General features: G+C 48.1%; 1 protein-coding gene across 1 annotated transcript in view; it reads left to right on the top strand.

Annotated features, from left to right (window-relative positions):
- NRIP2 (nuclear receptor interacting protein 2) overlaps positions 1 to 23,195 on the top strand; it is a 410,611-nt gene that overhangs the window by 2,944 nt on the left and 384,472 nt on the right. The gene's annotated exons all lie outside the window — the stretch shown is intronic.

Below are 23,195 nucleotides of genomic sequence, written 5' to 3'. Positions count from 1 at the left end.
GTAGAGGAGCGCCGCTCCCACCCACTTCGACCACTGGAAATCTCTGCATACAACCACAGTTACGTTGTCTGCAGGGGTCCGCGTAGCCTCAGCGGTCAGCCCTCTACCATCTCGGGCTATTGGTTTCCAGTTCGTCCAGTAAGAGTTGTAGTAATGGGGGGGGGGGGGGTTTGGCACAAAGTTGAGCCAGAGCTTGGGAGTGGAGAGCTACTCTGACAGAGTGGAAGTCTCCGCTGGAAAGCCCAGCTGACCAGTTAAAACCTGTTTTTACGATTGGAGGCTTTTGGACATTGGGCTATGTTTGTCCAATGGAAAGAATAGGCAAAAAAACAAGAAAAATAAACACTAACGGCCACCAGTAGCTACCAATGACAAGTTTCAAGCGAGATGAGGAATCCACCCGAATTGTTCTCTATGCTTCCGTTTGGTAGATGTGCAAAAACGTCCATAGCAGCAACTGGATCCAGTAGACAGCGTTGCTAACCAGTCAGCGGAAACCTTTCCCCATGGAAGCAGCAGGAACACAGGACGATCTTGCAGATACTGGCCGTTTGTCTGCTGTGCCTGGAGAGCCAAGCTACACCTCACTGATGAAGCCCAATGTGGCCAACACATGTCTGGGGTTTCTTGCAGTCTTGTGCAGAAAGGATATGACCCCCACTGAGTGGGTTGGACGGGCCAGCCTGATATGCATATGGCCTTTCCCTTCTGTAGGCCCAGACGAGGGTCACGTGCCTGCTGGGTCTAGAGAACCAAGCTACACCTCAATGATGAAGCCCAATGTGGCCAACACATGTCTGGGGTTTCTTGCAGTCTTGTGCAGAAAGGATATGACCCCCACTGAGTGGGTTGGACGGGCCAGCCTGATATGCATATGGCCTTTCCCTTCTGTAGGCCCAGACGAGGGTCACGTGCCTGCTGGGTCTAGAGACCCAAGCTACACCTCACTGATGAAGCCCAATGTGGCCAACACATGTCTGGGGTTTCTTGCAGTCTTGTGCAGAAAGGATATGACCCCCACTGAGTGGGTTGGACGGGCCAGCCTGATATGCATATGGCCTTTCCCTTCTGTAGGCCCAGACGAGGGTCACGTGCCTGCTGGGTCTAGAGACCCAAGCTACACCTCACTGATGAAGCCCAATGTGGCCAACACATGTCTGGGGTTTCTTGCAGTCTTGTGCAGAAAGGATATGACCCCCACTGAGTGGGTTGGACGGGCCAGCCTGATATGCATATGGCCTTTCCCTTCTGTAGGCCCAGACGAGGGTCACGTGCCTGCTGGGTCTAGAGACCCAAGCTACACCTCACTGATGAAGCCCAATGTGGCCAACACATGTCTGGGGTTTCTTGCAGTCTTGTGCAGAAAGGATATGACCCCCACTGAGTGGGTTGGACGGGCCAGCCTGATATGCATATGGCCTTTCCCTTCTGTAGGCCCAGACGAGGGTCACGTGCCTGCTGGGTCTAGAGAACCAAGCTACACCTCAATGATGACGCCCAGTGAGACCACCAGGTGTCTGGGGTCTCTTGTGGTCGTGTGCAGAGCGAATACGACCCGCCGAGAGGGTTGGACGGCCCCTTTTGGGGTGTGATCAAGCCTGATTTGCATATGGTCGATCCCCTTCTGTAATGGCATGTCAGTATGCCAGTCTGAAAAATGATGGCCTGGCAGGTTGCCATAGAAATGCAGTAATTTCTCACAAAACCTCCCAGCCATCACTCCTCAGCAGTGCTGTTTCAAAACCCAGCATAACTGGGTCTGCCTTTTATCTTTCCAAGGATAATAAAATAAGTCCCATTGACCTGGATTGAATATCACTGGCTTTTCAAGTGCCTGCACCATATAAACATTCACTTTTATTATTTTAGTACAGAACAAGGGGTAGGGGTGCATTATTTATGCCTGACCCCCCGCCCCCTTTCTGTCTGTTTTTTTTTATTTCATGACACATGTAAAAGCAACTTTAAATGCATAGTTTTTATGAATAAGTTAATGTGGGTGTTCGGTCTGTTTCTTGGTTCACCACATTTTCGCAGATAAGGCAGCTGGGACACAGAGAGGAAACATCATGCTTCTCAGATCACACAGTCTGATGAAGTGGGAAAGCCAAGATTATAATTCAGGTGGCTAACAATATATTCCTTACAGGACCAACGCCCCTGTCGGGAGCCTAGTCATCATGCTCACAACATGTTTCTTGACACCACGAATTAAGGTTAGGAATGCAAGGGAAAATAATGCATGGAAAAGTAGAGACATTGTTCGACTAAACCCTATGGAAAATATACATCATTTACTCAAGTGATTCACTCTCAGAGGCAAATAACCCGCCAGCCTTTAGATTGCAATGAGCAAAGAGATCCGCTGACAGACCTCGCATTAAATGCGCTTCCGCTGTGCACCCCTCCATCGCCCCCTGTCTCTTTCTTACCAGCACCCACTCCTAATTACTAATTTCCATTTCCCAGTCTTCAAATCTCCTGCTGTAAACATTAAGTACCAGCAATACATTAAGAAAAGGCTAAAAGTGGTGCCCCAGGAATAACCAAGAATGATATTTGTTTAAACCATGCTCATACACTGACCCTCCTCTATCTCGCTGTTGAAAATGTTATGTTTACTGTTGTCCTGATGAAGGTCATGACATTCAAGTCTATGGGAGAAACAGCTGTCAACACTTGTGTCTGGGTGAGGCAGTTTATTTCCACTGAATTTTGAAGCACCTTTGCACATTTAAACTGAGTACTGCTGAGCATGTTCAGACACTACTTCTCCCCATTCTGTTTGCAATTTCCAGTGTAGAGTGGTGATCTATCTGTAGCTATTCACCTTGAGGAATCATTTCATTTGATCTTATTTGTTCTTTTGTTTGGTCCTCAACACCACGGGCTGGTCGCGTCAGAGCCTGAATTGCACCAAGTGTTTGATATCAGTGCGTTGGTTAAGATCTGTACATTAAACACATTTTATGCACAGCGTGTTGCCTTTCAACTGATAGACCATGCAGTGGGATCCTAATAGCATCTATTGAAGGCTGCTCAAGAATACTCTTAATGTGCAGATACCCCAGTCTCAAATAGTTATAAGGCTACCCTCAATATATGCCAATATGAGGGGCTATGCAAATACGAATTATACCTACATTGCCCACAGTGGATCCCCACATTTCGGGTTAAAAGTGAAGATTAGCTAGGAGCACTCACCCTCTCTCCCCTTAGATCTCATTGCACAGTGAAGATTAGCTAGGAGCCCTCACCCTCTCTCCTCTCAGATCTCATTGCCCAGTGAAGATAAGCTAGCTAGGAGCATCCACCCTCTCCCCTCTTGTATCTCATTACCCAGTGAAGATTAGCTAGGAGCACTCACCCTCTCTCCTTTCAGATCTCATTGCCCAGCGAAGATAAGCTAGCTAGTAGCACTCACTCTCTCTCCTCTTAGATCTCATTACCCAGTGAAGATTAGCTAGGAGCACTCTCCCTCGCTCCCCTTAGATCTCACTGCCCAGTACAGATTAGCTAGGAGCACTCACCCTCTCTCCTCTTAGATCCCATTGCCCAAGTTTAGCTAGGAGCACTCACCCTCTCTCCCCTTAGATCTAATTTCCCAGTGAATATTAGCTAGGAGCACTCACCCTCTCTCCTCTTATATCTCAATTGCCCAGTGAAGATTAGCTAGGAGCACTCACCCTCTCTCCCCTTAGATCTTATTGCCCAGTGAAGATTAGCTAGGAACACTCACCCTCTCTCCCCTTTGATCTCATTGCCCAGTAAAGATTAGCTAGCAGCACTCACCCTCTCTCCCCTTAGATCTCATTGCCCAGCGAAGATTAGCTAGGAGCACTCACCCTCTCTCCCCTTAGATCCCATTGCCCAGTAAAGATTAGCTAGCAGCACCCACCATCTCTCCCCTTAGATCTCATTGCCCAGTGAAGATTAGCTAGCAGCACTCACCATCTCTCCCGTTAGATCTCAATGCCCAGTGAAGATTAGCTAGCAGCACTCACTCTCTCTCCCCTTAGATCTCATTGCCCAGTGAAGATTAGCCAGGAGCACTCGCCATCTCTCCCTTAGATCTCATTGCCAGGTGAAGATGAGCTAGGAGCACTCACCCTCTCTTCTCTTAGATCTAATTGCCCAGTGAAGATTAGCTAGGAGCACTCACCCTCTCTCCCCTTAGATCTCATTGCCCAGTGAAGATTAGCTAGGAGCACTCAAACTCTCTCCTCTCACTGCCCAGTGAAGATTAGCTAGGAGCACTCACCCTCTCTCCCCTTAGATCTCATTGCCCAGTGAAGATTAGCTAGGAACACTCACCCTCTCTCCCCTTAGATCTCATTGCCCAGTAAAGATTAGCTAGCAGCACTCACCCTCTCTCCCCTTAGATCTCATTGCCCAGTGAAGATTAGCTAGGAGCACTCACCCTCTCTCCCCTTAGATCTCATTGCCCAGTAAAGATTAGCTAGCAGCACCCACCATCTCTCTCCTTAGATCTAATTGCCCAGTGAAGATTAGCTAGCAGCACTCACCATCTCTTCCGTTAGATCTCAATGCCCAGTGAAGATTAACTAGCAGCACTCACTCTCTCTCCCCTTAGATCTCATTGCCCAGTGAAGATTAGCCAGGCGCACTCACCATCTCTCCCTTAGATCTCATTGCAAGGTGAAGATTAGCTAGGAGCACTCACCCTCTCTCCTCTTAGATCTCATTGCCCAGTGAAGATTAGCTAGGAGCACTCACCCTCTCTCCCCTTAGATCTCATTGCCCAGTGAAGATTAGCTAGGATCACTCACCCTCTCTCCTCTCACTGCCCAGTGAAGATTAGCTAGGAGCACTCACCCTCTCTCCCATTATATCTCATTGCCATGTATCACCCTATTGAAGTCCCTTTGTTATTGTTCAGAACATAATGGGTACAGGGCTCAAATCCAGGGTACAGGGGAGTGCAGGGGAGTCAGCTGGGGATCAGATCGAATCCCAGCCCCCCTGGAGTGTTCACGAGCTGTGGGGCTTCTCGGGGACCTTCCTAGGAGCCTAGAGCACAGGGCCTCGGTTCTAAACGCACCTCCTGCTGGATGCAGCTATCTGAACCAGGCTGTTTTGGCTTTGAAGCAGCCTGCTACACTGTCGAAATCACTCGAAGTCTCCCGTTTGGCAGCACGGTAGCCCTATACAAAACACCCAACAAATAAATAAAGATTATGGGTTGCAGGAAGACGACCAGAAGCCCTCTTACCCATTGCAGCCTCTCCCCCGCACTGTGTGTCCTTTGGCCCACCCCTCTACAGCTCAGTTCAGTGGCACACACGGTTGCGACATCGACCACATCGTATGCTACTAGCCTGACGTTCCCCCTCCACTTCCAGGCAGGGGGGCCCTGCCTTCTTCTGCCCAACCTCTAATGCATAGGCTTTTAATAACGAGGCTTGTACATAGCGCTAACTCACTGCCATCTGGCGCTGTTAGCAGATGCCGTTGTGTTAACCCTCGATCTCTTCAATTATCTTGATCAACCAGTGCACCAGTTCCCATATATATATATATATATATATATATATATATTTTTTTTTTTAATGGAAGCGCGCACACCCCTTGGACATCTAGGCACTAGTTACAGACATTGGGCCCAATTCATGGGAAAGCACGCATTTATCCTGCAATGCCTGCGCGCCGACAACAACCCTGAGCAAGCCGGCACGCATAAGTTATACTGCGCGCTCCATGTATTCATGGAATCCCTCACACAAATGAACTGTGTTCGCAAGTCATGGCCGGAACGCCCCCGGCATGCCCCCACACAAAACAGCCAGAAACAGCTACATTCGTGTGCTCCCAAGACGCGCATTTCTGCACCCTGTGAACTGTGCGTGGGATCCCCTGAAAGCAGGCCTGCACCTCGGGGACCCTTCTCAGGGTGCCCCATAACTGTCATCGGCACCTCTAAAACACTCATAAGAGTTATCGTAACTCGTTTATCACTTCGGAAATTCTGCATGCAAACCCCTGTAAACCGTTCCTGCATCCCGCTATGCTGGATAGGTGCACCGCTAACTACGATTGGGACCCCGTCTGTGTGCATGCACCCCTAAATCCAACTTTCAAACTCACCTCCAAGTTGTGAATCCTCTGCACAAGTCTGTATGCCTGCTTTCGGGTGGCAGGGAGATCGAGGGATTTGCATGGGCATTTCACAGGCGAGAGGTTGCGCGGTCACATCCATGAATACGCTTTGTTGCGCGCACTTGTGGGCGTGCCATGGACTGCCTGCGTCCCGACCCCCATAACTCCTACTTTTTGGCATGTTATCCCTATTTTCTGTGTTCCACCCACAAATCCACACTCTGCATAGGCCTCGCCCACACCATGCGTGGTCTCTCGCGCATGGCACTCGGCCGTTGGCAGAGATGCACAGAGCATGCTGGTAATCCATGCAAGTTGGCAAATATCCCAAGCATTCGATTCCATGACGGGATTCTGCATACAAATCCAGTATTTTACATGCAAATAATTCCATGAATCAGGCGCATTGTGCGTTCAGTACAGTAGATTCCTAAAGTCTTAGTTAATTGAACAAGTGGGTCCATTTTGCAAGTGCTTCGAAGCATCATATGGAGGCGCTACATGAAAAGTGCCCATTATATTTCAAGAGTTGGCGGCTGATCTTGCTCAGCTTCCTTACGTCTTCCCTTGTCTGTACCCTGTCCATGCCCATCTTCCCCTCTAATGTTACACCACTATTTTTCACTTCAGACGGCCCGCGTCATTTGGTGCCCGCCTGGCCCTTCACAATAAAGGGCTGCATTACAAGTTTGGTGGTATTTTTGGGGGGAAACACTACCACATGGAATTACTGTTACAACATTTGGTAAACATGCAATAACTTGAGAGGTACAGTTATTCCCCGTTTAGGAGTCGCGTGGGACTCCATGGGGAGAGTTTGCATTATTGCACGCAGAATATTGCATGCAGTATTGTTAATGTGTGGAGGACATTTCCTCACCAGAAAAGCACGCAAAAATTCAAAGTTTTAGTAACAAACCGTTTATTTTGGCGGAGCGGCAAAGCATGCAGTATTCGGAAATACTCCATGCTTTTACATTTACCGCAGGCCTCGGTATCGGGCCCTCAGCGTCTTGTCTGCATCCTCTGCCAGCCCGCAGTACGGCTTTCCATGTCCCACTCTTGATGGCAAGGCTCTCCCTCCCGGCTTCCCTCCTTCTCCCCCACCCTCATCTCTCTCCGTGCCGTTAGAGCTGCTCGGGCCCCTGGCACAGATGAAACGGTAGCCCCAGTCTCTCTACCATTTTATTCTCACCCTCACGCTTCCCCCTGCCAGCCCTGTTGATTAGCCAAAGAATATGACATGCACAGCCCCTGACAACACCCGCTGCCTTTGAAAGCAGGGCATGTCTTCTTTCTTTATAAAAAAAAAAACATATTCTAAAGCTAATTTGTATTCTGTTAGAGAAGAGAGCAATTTCAGTCTTGCCGATTTGGCAACCTCTGCACGCATTTGCCTGGCATTTCTGCAACTCAATTTTTGCACATGTGAAAATAACGAGAATTAAATACCGAGGCCCAAAACAGCGATTTTTTTAGCCAGACATCCCCTTTTTTTATTTTCCCCCTTTTTAACAAAATGCAGCTGGGGTAACCCTCCCATTTCCCAAACTTATTTAATACCCCAACCCCATCTATTTATTGTTAAAAAGGTGCTAAAATCCTGCAATTCGTTCGACCTTTTAAATTGACTGTTTTGGGCCTGGTTTTTTTTTCAGGCCATGCCATCAGTTCCTGGGAGTGTGCATAAATGCTGATGTAGTTTGAGATTTTTGTCCCCTCATTGCCTGTCTTAACTGCATCAAAAGTTGGATGCATGAGAATTCTTTACAGTTAAGTGATGCTAATACTTGTACTAGTTACATTGAGCCAAATTCATGGAAAAATGCATGTAGATCCTGCAAAGGCTGCGTGCCGAGAACGACTCTGCGTGAGCCTGCGCGCATTTGTTTTTCTGTTTGCTCCACGTATTCATGAAATTGTCCCCCCAAAGTAACCCTATATACAAGTTGCGGCCGGAACGCCCCCGACACGCCCCATGCAAAGCACAAACAGCCAGAAACAGCTACCGTTGCGTGCTCTCTGAGCGCAAATACATGCACCCTGAATACAGTGTGTGGTGTCCCCCGCAAGCAGGCCTGTATCGCGGAGACCCTGACGGCACGCGTACAATTTATCGTAACTCTGGTAAAACTCTGAAAACCTGCGTGCGAACCCACATAAACAGTTCCTGCACCCCCCTACACTGCGTACGAGCACCCCTAAGTTAGATCGGAACCTCAGCTGCACCCCTAAATCCAACACCCGATCTTACCTCTGCGCTGTGAATCCTATGCGCAAGTATCTGTACGCCTGCCTTCGGGTGGCAGATAGTATGAGGGCTGCACGTGGCCATTATACCTGCCAGAGTTTGCCCGGTTGGATCCCTGAATACGTATTGTTTCGCACAATAGTGGGCATGCGATGGACTGCCTGGACTGCCTGCGGGTCGTTCGTGCTCCTCATTTAAGTTACTGGGGGCAAGGCCTTCTCACAGGGATCTCGGGGGCGAATCCAACCATCACATTGGCGACGAGGATGCAGCTGGGCAGGGGGAAAGTGCTCATATGAAATATATTGCTTCGGTAGCTAATTCCGATGCCTGTCAGAGGCATTAACCCTCGCAGGGATTACAACCACCGCCATTTTAGGTCTCAGTGGTAGCGGCTCCACACGTGGAGTGCTCGTGCGCCATGAGGGCAATTTTGGAGCCCATAAGGGCTAAAACAAAGCAGAGGGGCCATAGGGGCCACAGCAGGGCCAGAGGGACCCTTTTCAAAAAATGTTTATTCAATTACTCCATCGCACAGCATACTGTGTCCACATCCAGCATTTCATCCATCAACCTGAGGTGGTCTGCAAGGGCCGACGTACCGAGTGGGACACATGAAAAGGTGTCCAAGAAGCACACCTATAAGTGCAAACCGCAGCCTTCGACAACTAAGAGGGTGCCTGTGCTGTTTTGCCACCACCGAAGTGCACCTGAGGAAGCGTGACCCACGCAGAAGCTGCCTGTGCACTCTGCCACCATGAGTGAAGCAGGAGATCCCCAGGGGGCCACACTGATGCAGCAGGGGCCAGCAAGCAAGAGAGGCACCCAGCCAACACGGTACACTGGCCCTGATGCCGGAATTCAACACCTCAGGCAATCCCTCGAAGCTGGGGCCAAAATGGCTGGTCTGAATCGAGAAGCTTGACATGTACTTTAAAGCAACTGGCGGAACAGATGACGAAGCCAAAGTTGCAACCCTCATATACTCAGCCGGGTCAGAGGTCCATAGAATATTCAAGTCTCTCGCTCCCACCAATGACCAGGCTAAAGATAGCCTTAAAGAACACTTAATGCCACTGGCAAACCAGGACTTCGAGAGGTTTGTCATGTGCAGTGAGAAACAGAGAGAAGAGGAATCCTTCGACCAGTTCTATGGCAGGCTTCATCAACTGGCAAGCACATGCGAATGGGAAAATGAGGACGATATGGTAAGAAACCAGTTAATATAAGGGTGCAGCTCAGGAAAGCTGTGCCGACAGGTTCTACGTGACCCTGGGGTGTCGCTGGCTCGAATTCTAGAAATGGGGAGGTCATATGAGCTGGCAGACAGCCGTGCCACCATCATGTGCGAGAGGGCGACCGCAAAATGATGGCACATCGAGGCTGAGATGTCCCCCAAGCAAGTTTGAGATGCCGGAGCCGTGCCCTAAGTGTGGCTACAACCTCCGACATGCAGGGGAATGCCTGGCAAAAGGGAGAGTGTGTGGATTCTGTGGTGCAGCTGGACACTTCGCAATAATGTGCAGAGCCCCCACTCCGATGACCCTTCCCAGAGAGCCCAGGAGAATGCCAAGTGACACTCTGCGGCGACAGAAACAAGTTGCAATTGTGGAACAAGAGATTCCGGGTCTGGACCTGGCAGAAGAAGAGGACAAGGAGGAAGAGATTTTTTAAAAAGAAGAGGAGACAACCTATGTTCAGGGGGGCCATAATTGTAACAATGACACCTGTGCTTGTGGACAGTGGCACATCTGTGTACTTACTGGCAACACGCCACTATGAGGCATTACCAGGGCCCCCAACACTAGCAAAAGCACAAGCCAAGATATTCTCATTTGGGGGACTCAACTGTTGCCCCCCCAAGGTGCGTTTGTGACCAAAGTTGTCCATGAGGAAAAAGAAATAAAGAGCAAAATTCTTTGTTAGGGACCTTAGCACGCACTGCCTATTGAGCTGCGCAGCAGCAGAGGCCCTGGGCATCGTACACTTTGCCCTCACAGTATACGCCGAAGAGATTTACTACAGTATTTCAATGTGTCAGTAAACTGAAGGGCGAGCCCATTAAGCTGCAGATAGATGAGACGGTACGCCCAACAGCACTAAAGCATTGTCGAATACCATTTCACCTAAGGCAACAGGTGGAGAGTGATCTACAAAACATGGTGAACATGGACATCATAGAAAGGGTGGAGGGCCCACCGCATGGTTGTCCCATGTGGTTATGGCCATTGAGCCATAGCAACCAGGGTCCGTCCGCATCTGTGTCGATATGAGGCTGCCCAACCTCAAAATCAAGCACGAGACACACATCACGCCTACCCTGGACGACGTGGTGGGAGAACTGCAAGGGGCGAGGGTGTTTTCGAAACAAGACCTGCGGTCCGGGTACCATCAGCAGGAGCTACACCCAGACTTGCGTTACATCACGACCTTCATGACCCATCAAGGGTTGTACCAGTACAAACCCCTAAGCTTCTGAGTCTCCTCTGCAGCCGAAGTCTTTCAAAATGTCATCTGGGGGGCTTTGGCTGGCCTTGAAGGAGTCATAAACCTAAGCGACGACATCCTGGTCTGTGCCACATCAGAAGCTGAACACATGGTCCTCCTTGAGAAAGCTTTCAAAAGGATTCAGAACCTTGGACTCACTCTGCATCCTGGAAAGTGTGAGTTCCTAAAGGACAGCATTGAGTTCTTTGGTTTTATCTTTCATGAGAAAGGAATCTCCCCAGACCTGCAAAAGATCAGAGACATCCAGGAGGTGAAACCACCCGGGAACGTGTTGGAGGTGAGGAGCTCCCTAGGGACAGTGACCTACTGCGGTAGGTTCATACCCCATCTGGCGACCCCCAGGTATGCACTTTTTTTTGCACTGTGCAAAGTGACTTTGCACTGCCAACAAACAACCTGATACACAGAGCACTGAAAAGTGTATTTCTGCAGTGAAAAGTGACTTTAAAGTACAAAAATACACTTTGCACTGCTCTGTGAATTAAGGTGTTTGTTGGCAGTGCAAGGTCACGTTGCACCGTGCTCATAATTCCATGAATCAGGCCCTAAAAGTTATTTATTGCTGTATTACAATGATGTAATCCAATTGTGGCTTATTTAACTATTTTTCTCCCAAACAGGAGCACTGCAACAAGTCGTGTATCTGTATCACTTTCAAAGCTGGGGTCACGGAGTGATCTTTCTTTTCGGAGACGGAAGGAGTTGTGCGATATTTAAGCTACTTTCCTGGTCCTGTTGGGCTACATGTAGGTTTCCCTTTCTGGATATGCTTACCATACAAGCCTTTATTTTTGGGAAAGGTGCAGTACCACTGCCAACATGCAGAGGTCCTCATAAGAATTCTCATGAGGCCCTCTGTAAGTTGTCATGGGTACGTCACTTCTCCTATCTTAATGTGATTTCTTATGAGGATCTCTGTATGTTGTCAGTGGTACTGCACCTTTCCAATAAAATAAGTTGTGAGGACATCTGTGGGTTGTGGTTCATTAGAGAGGTGCAGTACCACTGACAACATACTGGTATCCTCTTAAGAAATCACCTTTGGGCTATTTTTCGTGTTCCCTGTAAATTGGTGGTGGAGAGCCATTATTTGTAGACATACAGGTAGGCAGCGCCCCGCTGCCAAATTTTGGTCATTTGCAGGGGGTAGAGGAAATATCTAGGGCAAAAGGCAGCAGACATGTGTGTACACCACCTTTTGCCATGCACTTTTGTACACCATTGTGCAAAGTGAGTAAATGCTGCCTGCCATGTTCTCATGGCCGGAAGCATTTACAATTACAAATAAATGCTGCTTGCCATTCGAGCAGGACAGGCAGCCTTTAGTTGTAAACACCCCGTGTCATGCTCTCATGTCAGGCAGCGTTTGCAATTACAATTAAACGCTGCCTGACATGAGAGCATGAAAGGCAGCATTTAATTGTAATTGTAAACGCTTCCTGCTTTTGGAGCATGGCAGGCAGCATTTACAATGGATCCCTATGGGGACCCCATAATTATCTCCAGCATTTGCTTGGTGGGGAGGAAGGAAGGTGGCGGAAATGCAAGTTGCGTTCCGCCACTCCTCTCCACCAAACAAATGATTGAAAATGTGGCATAGCATAAGCAAAATGTGTAACAGCCTTTATGCAAGGGTTTTATGCATTTTGCTTACGCTACACTGGCCCAAATATGAGCCCCACTGAGATCCAAACTACAGTATAGGACAACTACGACCAAAGGCTGCAATTATACATACAACCAACTCCCCCACTTGCACTATCCGCCTAGTGCTGTCACTCATTCCCCCTTGCTCTGTCACTCCTTCCCCCTTGCTCTGTCACTCCTTCCCCCTTGCGCTGCTGCTCCTTTCTGTTGTACTGCCGCTCTTTCCCACCATTTCACTGTCCCTCCTTCCTCATTGCACTGTTGCTCCTTCCCCCTTGCGCTGTCACACCGACCCATGCACTGTCGCTCCTTTTCCTATGCGCGTAGCTCCTGCACCCATGCGCTGTCGCTCATTCCCCTTATGCTGTTGCTCCTTCCCCCTTGCTCTGTCACTCTCTTCCCCCCTGCTCTGTTGATTTTTACCTCTTGTGCTGTCACCCCTTCTCCACTTGCTCTGTTGCTTCTTTCCCTTGTGCTTCCCCAAAGCACTGTCGCTCCTTCCCACTTGCTCTGTCACTCCGCCGCCCTTTGCACTGTCACTCTTTCCTTTAAATGGTGTACAATGCTCCTGTGTACTGTAGCTGGCCTAGCTTTCATTGATTGGATTTCTTTATTCTCCCTCGTTTTGCCATGTATTTCTTATTTGTCTGCCCCACAGTGCTTTCCTTAGCCCCCGGAGCTGCCCTTTATTCCCTCTCATGCTGTCATTTCTTCCTCCCTGTGCTGTCATTCCCCATTCCTTCCCTCCTTGCTAAATGTAAAATGCAATAAACTACAAATGCCAAAACTATTGGCAGTGTCAATGCTTGTTTATGTTATTGCAGGTAAATTCCTAAATAGTAAATCTGGGGCTTCCAAGCCACCTCTAGAAGGTGGTATAATCCAAGAGTAGGAAGTGTGAGCCGTGAATGATGTTGGCAGAGTGGGGCAGACCGCATTAATATAGTAGTTCTGTTAAGTGTCAAGTGTTAAACAATGTTTGATGTAAAGAGAATAAATGTGCAGACCGTGGCCAAACTACTAACTGCTTTATGAACCCAGGAAATGTGGTCAGGTAACGATACAACTGGGTTTGATGACATGTAATAGGAACCAAATCAGACTAGATTGTTTAAAATAATCTGATAACTTATCTCCTTTACAATAAGTGAATTAGTATCTCTCACCCTGCCCTTACTCAGCCTGGTATGAGGAGGAAATAATAACCCAGGGTTTAATTACTGGATAAAATGCTAACATTTTTAAAAATGTTTATAAGTAAGTAGCCTCACGAAAACAAAAAAATAGGGGAATTCCCCTAACTGTGTTTGGCTGCACCCTTGTTTTAAGTATTACAGTTTTATTGAATATTAAAGATCAGTCAAACAATGTTCATAACAGTGAAAAATAAAATGATTCAAACTCGACAGTAGAAGAATGTGGCTTGTCTTTTATTCATTTGCTTCATAGCAGGTACTAGAGGCAGAATGTGTGGTCAATGCATTTCAGACTTTGGGCTTCATTACGAGTTTGGAGGCAGCCATGCCCTTAATAAGACTGCCTCCAAACTCATGTCCGGGTCCCGCAAAAGGGGATTTACCGGGCCATTCCGACCTTGGAGGGCCCGGTAAATCCCTTTCGCGGGACCCGGACCTGGTACATCCCCATTCCCATTTGAGCAGGGAATGGGGGGGATGCTAACAACATCTAGCTAGCAATGACGGGCCCGTTGTTAGCATCCTGGCCTGCTAGCGGATCCCGCTTTTCACATCTGGTCTGACCAGGCGTGAAAGGCGGGACCCGCTGCAGACCTCGTAATCTGGCGGCCCGGAATGAAGGGTGCCGGTCCCGTACTGGCACCGTTCATTCCGCGGCCGCCAGCATCCTAATGAGGCCCCTTGTGTTTGAAAAAAAAATGCTCTTCAGTCAAAAAACTAATAACTGCAAAATGGTAACTTGTCTTCCCAAGAAAAATGTCCTTCAGACAAAAACCATCAATTGCAAATGGTAACACAAATCTGTGTGTGTTTGTCATCATAAGGAAAATAGGGAAAACTTTATTTTCCTTATGGTGACAGATGCACACAGATTTTATTCTTGGACGTATCTGCCTTAACATGTTCTGATTTGCAAATCTATATGAACAACATATTTCTTGCACCCGCCAACCCCCTCTTATCATTACGACTGGCATTACAAATGTTTTTTAATGTCCCTAATGAAACTCGTTGGCTCGAAAATGAAGATAGAAATTTGGTGTAAGCGAGCTGCAAGTATGTATGCGTGTATGGAATTTAATAAAGCGTGATTCTAGCTGGGAAGCAACCGAGCATTGTACATAGAGAATGTATCTAAGGGGTAGCAGAGGATTCTGGGATAGGTGGGGGGGCAGAGTTTTTGCAAGCTCCAGTGGAGGAGAAGTAGGCTTAAGTGGGGTGATCAGAGATTGGCGAGATGTTCTTAGGTGCTGCAGGTGAAGTTGGGAAACAGAGGAGGATAGCTCCACCATATGGTCCAGTACGGATCTTCAGGGTGTTAACCCTTCAAGGTGGATTGTTGTATGTAAAACTGCAAGAGGGACGATTTTGGATGCAGTGGAGTCCAGTATTTCGACCCTTGCAGAGGGTCGATATGAGGGGAGATGTAAGATCGCAAAAATAAGACCATGGGCCTCATTGCAAATTTGCAGGTATTAGCAGCGCTAATTCCTCTGAGCAGAATTACAGTTACCACAAGTGGCAACTGTGGAAATACCACCTGATTATGAGTTGTGGCAAGTACACATTCTTTCTGCAGTTCATCAGGCTCCATGGGTGAATAGGGAATTACCTCTGAAGGTAATTCTACTGGAGATAATTCCTACATTTTCTGGAGGCCACTCATAATCAGCACGACTGCAAAATCTGGAGCCAATGGTCCTCATTACAACTCTGGCCGTAGCCATGCCGTTAAAAACGGCACGACTGCCACCGGAGTTGCATTTTTTCCGGCACCCGTGAATGGGCAAGAACCGGGTCATGCCGAGTTAGGCGGACCCGGTACTTGCTCATTTTCGGGTGCCGGAATCAAGGGCCTCCTCATCCCCATTCTGCCCCACAGGGCTGAATGTGGATGGAGATGTCGGATGCGCCGGCACAACTCTGCATGTACAGGTGCATCCGACGTGCTCTGCTCGCGGGTGCCGGTGCATCTGACGTGGTCTGCTCGCGGGTGCCGTTACACCTGCCTGGAAAAACCTGGCGGGTGAAATAGTTCCCACGAGCAGAGCCCGTAGTATGGCGGTCCGGAAAGTATGTTACCGACATGCTTACCGGTACCGTACTTCCCAGACCACCATGCTCGTAATGAGGGCCAATGTCTGTTACCTAGAGAATTTTCAGTTACCTCCAAACTAGTAATGAGGTCAATTAATGTAAGCGTAAGCTTTGGCCTATCCCTTTGAAGCCCTGTGTGACTCTGCGCAAAATGACGATATCTCCCTATGCCTTTAGTTGCTGTGTATAGCAAGGAGGGGCTTCCAGCTTGACGGCATGAGCTTTTATGTGTAACCATGCCATAGATCTCAGGTAGCGTTTTCACAGCTGGTTCAGTGAGACTGTGATTTCTGTGTTCATATGCTATGCTAATTGATATCACTAGTAAGAACGGGTGTAACAGCGTTTGGCAACCAAGCAGTCTACAACTATGTTGTGTCTGCAAAAAGCTGGGAGTATTTGCACTCAAAGGGAACTGGAGCAGTTTCATACTCCGGGCCTGTTAATGCAGTGTAGCGGGCTCTCCCTCCCAGTGCTGGTCCCCCTGGCTGCAGAAATGCTGATGGACTCATTTCGTGAGGAAAGGAGCCCGGAGGCTTGCATACCACACAGCTTCTTTAGTTTCTCGTTTATTATTCCTCAGGACCAATGCGTTTCACGCCGTCTCTCGCTTTCTCAAGGTCAGTTACGCAGGAAGTTGCGTGGAACTGACCTCGAGGAACCATTAGCTATCGCGAAATGCGTCGATCTTGATACAATGTAAAAAGAGAAGTGAAGGAATGCAAAGTCGTGTGTGGGTCCGTTTTTTCACTGAACTCGCCTCTCAGTGTTTTCAACACATTTTTCGCTGTAAAGGGCGTGGAATTATTTGAAGCCAACAATTGCAGCAGTTTCTTGGTTTAGTCAACATGTGGCTCACAGTCAGTCAAGCTAAGCTTTTAGACGTGGCATATATCTGGAACTGGTATGTTTTTGTGGTATTCATTGGTGTATATGTTATCACTGGTAACAGGGGGCATGGCCTATTGATAGGTCAGCCAATGAGTCAGCAGCTTCTACCCACACAGACCACTAGACCATTCTGTATAGAAGGGAGACCTGCTTTGCTATTTCTTAGAGCAGTGGTCTACAGCCTTTTGCTCACAAGATGTTCTGAACTGCAACTCGCATGATCCCTTACCATAGACTGTGCTGACTACGACAGATGGGTGTTGCAGTTTAAAACAATCTGGAGAGCCGAAGATTGCAGACATCTGTCTTAGAGATGGGGTATTTTGGGGGTCTTGCAGGAGGATTTTCTGCTTCTTCAGCTCGCGTGGATTGTTCAATCTTAGGGCACTGCTTTCATCTTCACCGTTCTTTTGTTTAGCTTGTGCATGATTCCACAAGCAGTTACCACCGCAGTGGACTCCCAGTGCGGAGGCTCGCCCTGTGGACACATGTTGTGCCCATGCCTGGGTTTTCCAGACCTGAGTCTGAGCTGGAGAAGATGGCCAGTTGGGATATTATATAATATGATAGTTTATTTATATAGCTCATATACACAATGTGTTTCAAAGCGCTTCAAGTCAAGGGAGGGAACAAGGGAAAATACATTGACATTCTTACAGGCCATGAACAGTAAGGATGTGAAATTAACTATCGTACTCGGTCTGACGACATTTCAGATAGTGCAAGAGCTAAGACATAGATATGGAAGGAAGGGGGGAGAGTGGGAAGGAGGGAGAGGAGTAGCGGGGAGATGGGCACCACCAGTGAGGCGTATCAGGGAAGGCAGGAAGAATGGCGGGCAGTTCTATTTGTAGCATGAATGCATGTTCATTCCAGATGTGCTGTGTGGGAGAGGAAATGCCGCAGTAGACCGTGGATATGTGGGGGAATAGAGTGCTGTTCAAAGCCAAAGGTAGAACTCCTATACTTATTGGTCCTAAAGAGGTTGAATGATTGCCTCGACACGTGCTCAAGCGAGAATAAATAGAGTGGCAGCCTGGTTGAATTGCTATGCTTACACTTTCTATTTCAAGCCCCTAGTCGTGCAGTACCGGGATTTGCCAAGGTTTAATCTGCCTGTCAGGGGATGACTGTGTGCGAAAGGTGTAGGCAGGGGGCAGGAGGTAGCTACCCAAGCGTGGAATGGTGCCACACATGCTTGACCAGGCTCCAGTGTAGAGAGATTGTGACATCTGTCCTCCTCTCTGCAAGCCCGTGGGAGGATGCTGGACCATGGGCTATGGAGAATTCCTGGTCTGTTTGCAAATTGATGACTGGATCAGGGCTACTCGTCATGTGCTTTACTGAACGCTTCAGAAACGTATAATTACGTAGGATTATCGAGGTGTGAAACTCCTCCTCAGAATATAAGAGTGTGGCCTCTGCAGGCGGCCAAACCTGGGCTACCAGAGAGCAGGTAGTGCTGTAAAAGGGCCGTGCAGATGATAGCTAGTCGTACAATGTGCAGTATTGTTTTTTACAGACCTCCGGGACGAACAATATTCCTCATGGACTCACTTCACCCAAATGCCTGGGGTAACGGAAGTGAAATCACATGACCCTTGACCACTGATGACATCACAGGATGTGATGTTGTTTAGCCCTCCCCCCACGAGTGACATCACCGGAAGTGATTGGCACACGACCGTCACTCCTTGACTAAACAGGAAGTGGCATCACATGGCATTGTTCCTCAGAACACTAACAACAATATGGTTACAGTATCACTGTACTATGATAGACATTTCATACAAGACTGGATCACCATATGTAGCATTAATATCAGTGTGTACAGGCCCATATTACCAAATAACAGTGAATGTAAACAGACGTCCAACACAACAACCTGGACTATTGTACATCACTTGGGCTAAACTGTTAGCAGACAGAGCATCTCGAAGAGGCCTAAACCCCAAAGCACATACATCGAGTGCCTGCCAAGTGTCTAGCCAGAGACTGGAAACAGCGACTCACCCACACAAATGCAACCAGTGAAACAGTGGTCTGGAGGGTTGCCCAGAGCTGCACCAGTGTTTAGGAATGATTTGAAACCTTCAAGCCATCACCTTTCAGTTTTGCTTATTTAATAAGTAACCCACATTTCTTTTTATTCGATGGGTGACAGAGGGGACATGTTGGAGGATGTGTGCAGGTCACAGTAATTGCAGGTTTTTTAAATTTTAAAATGTACAACATCATCCCTAGAAAAGCCTGCTGGGCCTATAGACCGAGGCTACTCCTCAATCATGACGCCCAATGAGGTTGGAACATGTCTGGGGATGCTTGTGGTCTCGTGCAGAAGGGATGTCACCTAGCAGTTTGGGCTGGACTGCCCCGTTTTGGGGTGGGACTAAGCATGATTTGCATATGGCTTTTCCCCTTCTGTAGTTGCTTGGCAGGCTGATAAACGATGGACTGAAGGGTTGCCCATAGCTGTGCCAGTGGTTATGAATGATTTGAAACCTTCTTGCCGTCACCTTTCTGTTTTGCTTATTTGGTAAGTAACCCACGTTTCTTTTGTTAGATGCGAGATAGAGGGGATGGATGTGTTGCAGGTCACAGTAATTGCAGGTTTTTATACCTTTTAAAATGTAAACAGCAGCAGCAGCTCCATGACATCACCCCTAGAAAAGGCCCTTTTTAAAATAATTTTCTTTGGCCCTTTATATCTTGCTTACTGTCAGCCTCCTCCTTCTAAGCACTGGAACAGGAGCTGCACCCATCTTGTACTGCATCCTCTTTTTCCCCAAGTGCATTGCCCCTGAGCTATCCTTCCAAATATATATATTTTTGCTTGAGGGAGCAACATATGGCTTACTTCAAAGGCAGAGGGCAACGTCATGTAAATTATATCACCTGGCATCTATCTACATTGTGCCTGTGATGCAGGTCTGGCAGATCTGGGTCAGGTCACACAGTGCCCAGGAAGGATTGGTGGCAGAAGCCACTGGGGCACGCCCCTCTCATCACAGGCCCAGTGGCTCACTGGATGTGCGAAGCAGACAACGAGAAACACTGAGGAGATTTGCGTTCATGCTGCGCTGACACTGAGTACTGCAGGCTGCTCTTATCCATTCCCAGATAGCTAGACCTAGCCCCCAAACACCTCCAGTTGATACAGTACTAGGTTGGAGCTGCACAGACAGCCCCACCTCTGAACCCAACAATTGAGGCATTCTTCACTAATGGACTGCCAACCTGTTAGTGATGGCGGCTTCATGGTTTTTCCTGCATTCCTGTTATTTTGCCATCTAACGAGATCGAGATTCCAGGTGAAAAACTGGTGGCACATTTAGCTTCATTTACAAACACCTTTTTCAGGTGCAACACAGATGTCTGCTCTGGGCACTGACTCTTTGTCAATTGGCCATGGAGTAGCAAGGACAGGTCTAGGGCTAGCAGAGGGGGAGCCAAGGGTAGCAGTTGCCACCCCTGGCATCACCAAAATGACATCCCTACCTCTGCTCCTGGGTTGGATTCCCCACCTTAAACCACAGCGATGATGCCCCTCATTTTCCTGGACTCCCCTTCTCTGCACAAATGGCCTTGCAAGAGGTTTTCCACCAAGTAACCAATTGAAGCTCATCCTCATTTGACAGTGGCTTACGGGCCACATAGCGGTACCATAGATAATGGCATTACAGGGCTTTTGCAGTAGACTTCGGCCCTCTTAGGCCCCATGGACGTTGTCCCTCTACATACTCGGTGGTGCACTGATGCTCACTCTGTTCAACGTGGCTTTGTGGACATTGCCCTTTCCTAGCAATGCAACATTCTGCCATGCCACAAAGTTGCTCGGACGCACCCGACAGGATGCATGATAGTGCTGTGCAAAACAATGGAAAGCATTCAAAGTCATGCAAACACAAATACACATGTGCACACAATGTCTAAGACAGCAGTGTTGCATGTAGAAACCAATTATCCTCACATACCACCAAGGGTTCCCTCGCAAACATCATTGGGACAGGTGTGTAGATTGCCCGTGAGCAGGAAGTAAAGAGTGTGGGCACTCTCTATGCCCGAGACGGTGGGTTACTTCTGTGCTCCACACCAGCTCCTCTGTCTGCAGTGATAGTACAATACAGCTGTATGTGACAAAGTCAAATATAAGATTCAGACCTATAAACGCATATTGTGGTTTAATGCTGCCCAGCTCTTTCTATGTGCCCCTAACCGCCAACTCTTGACCCACAAACCCGATGGCATTCAGCTTTACTTTTGCATTGGCAGCACAAACGCTCCCTTTTGCATGTCCCTGATCTTTCTAATTTAATTTCTTTTTTGTAAAGCCAGTGCTCCATCAATTGGACCTTTTATTTTAATATCTCTCTAAATCAATTATATCAAAACCTCATATTTATTCCAATTAATACTGTTTTATTACCATTGTTATGTCAGTGCCTGCCAACACATGTTTCAAGCCTCTGGCAGCTTTCCTTCAAACTTCCCTCTACTACCTACTCTTCCTCCTCTCTCATCCCTGATTGTCTGACCACTGTGCATGGCATATGGCTAGCGATCTCTGCCTCAATTTCAGTAAAACTGAGATCCTTCTTATTGGGACACCTGCACCCTATTGCCCTCCTACCCTCTGGCCGGCTTCCTTGGGCCCTCTACCTTCACCATCCCGTGAAGATACAAACCTCTGGACTCCTCTCTTCACCCCTTATATCTTGGACCTTGCCCAGAAGCTCCAGCTTCACCTCCTTAAAGGTATTCTCCCCTTCCTCACCTTTCCCCAGAAGCTCAATCTCTCCAGAGCTCTGGTCCTCTCTAGGCTGGACTAGTGCAACATCATCTTCCTCAATCTGCCCCTTTCCTCCCTATGCCCCCTTCAGCTAACCCAGAATAAGACTGCAAGACTTATCCTTGGCCTCAACCCCAGGGACCATATCTCTCCAGTCCTAAAATCTCTCCACTGGCTCCCGGTGGCCGCAAAAATCAAATTCAAGACCCTCTGCATCATCCACAAAGCCTTCTGGAGCCTGAGAGCACGCTATCTCCAACTTTCTCTGCCTAAATATTCCCCTGCTCGAGCCCTCCGCTCCTCTACCTCCAACTCTCTGCTTGCCAAACGCTTCTCAAAGCAGAGAATCAGGGGGGCGGGTCTCACTCTTCAGCTGGTGCCTTTTTTTGGAACAGCTTTCCTGCCCCTCTCAGACTTGAGCCGGGCCACTTTAAGTCCCAGAACCCTCTCAAAACTATGCTTTTCTCTACTTCTTTCCCATCCCTGCTAATCACCCCACTCCCGCTGAGACTGGTGGCCTGGACCTTCATCAATCTCACAGGTTACCAGACCCCTGCCCAGTCAACACCAGCACCCTCACCTCCCCAGCAATGCCCTGACTGTGCATGCCATACTTGGGATTCCTCCGCCTTTGAACTTAGACAGCAGCCTCCTCTACTGTCACCCTCAGCACTTCTCTCCTGGGCTCTCACCAGCACTTGCCCATACTTTGCTCCCCCCTGTCTCCCACACCTTTTTTCATTGCTCTTCCACGTCCGAATGTCATGTCACAATGCCTAGTTGGACCACAATTGTATATTTACTGTCTTTTTAGTGCCTGGAAACACTATTTTGTTGTATATACACCTAACAAATGCTCAATAAATAAATAAAGGATCCTTTTTTGTTTTTCTTTTTTTTTACTTGTGCTCGGGTGAGCTGCGGGGGTTGTCCCCTGCAACATTGCCTTACCCCGCTCACTATACTCTATAGTACACCCCAGCAGCCCCTGGCTTTTTTATTATATGATAATGTTTTATTTATTTATTTATTGGTAGGGTGAGCTGCGGGAGTGTTCACGCAACACCCCGCTCACTATACTATAGTGAGCGGGGGCTGCAGGGGACACCCCCCCAGCCCCATACCGACCTCACCGAAACACCTAAACACATACCACAAAAAGTTCAAACTTTTGGTAGTTAGAACTTTTCGTGGTGTGTGTTTTTGGTCTTTTGGCGGGGTCGGTAATTTTTACTCTGACATTTCCTCCTATTCTGAGGAAAATGCCGTTTAAGCCTCAGCTTCCCAGATTAGTAACCACCCAGATGTGGGGTTCTCACCTTGTGTGGAATAAGAGTCGTGCGAAACCCACATTATTTATTTGTGTTCAACCTGAGGGTACACTTGTGGCAAGAGGAAAAGAGAAAAAGAGAGATGGACAAATACATTTTGCTCAGAAGAGACAGGGGTCAACTAGTGGCAGAAAGAGTGAAACTGAGCAAGAGTAAAGAGAGAAAAAAGACAGAGTAAGAAGTAGGAAAAGAGCTGTACTTTTAGGGGATAAGAAATTGAGTGTGGCTCTTAACAAGTCACAAAACATTATTTTGGCCGTTGTCTAAGAATTGTTTGGCGCTCCCTAAGAATCGCATGTAGATGGAGAAACTTTAAAAAACTTGTGGCCTCTATTCATCAACGGGTTTTGGGTCATGTATACTGGACC

Source organism: Ambystoma mexicanum, chromosome 12 (assembly GCF_040938575.1).
Source record: "Ambystoma mexicanum isolate Mex_15411 chromosome 12, UKY_AmexF1_1, whole genome shotgun sequence".
In the NCBI taxonomy this organism is placed as follows: domain Eukaryota; kingdom Metazoa; phylum Chordata; class Amphibia; order Caudata; family Ambystomatidae; genus Ambystoma; species Ambystoma mexicanum.
The sequence above is the reverse complement of the archived record's forward strand: the minus strand, read 5'-3'. Positions and strand labels throughout refer to the sequence as shown.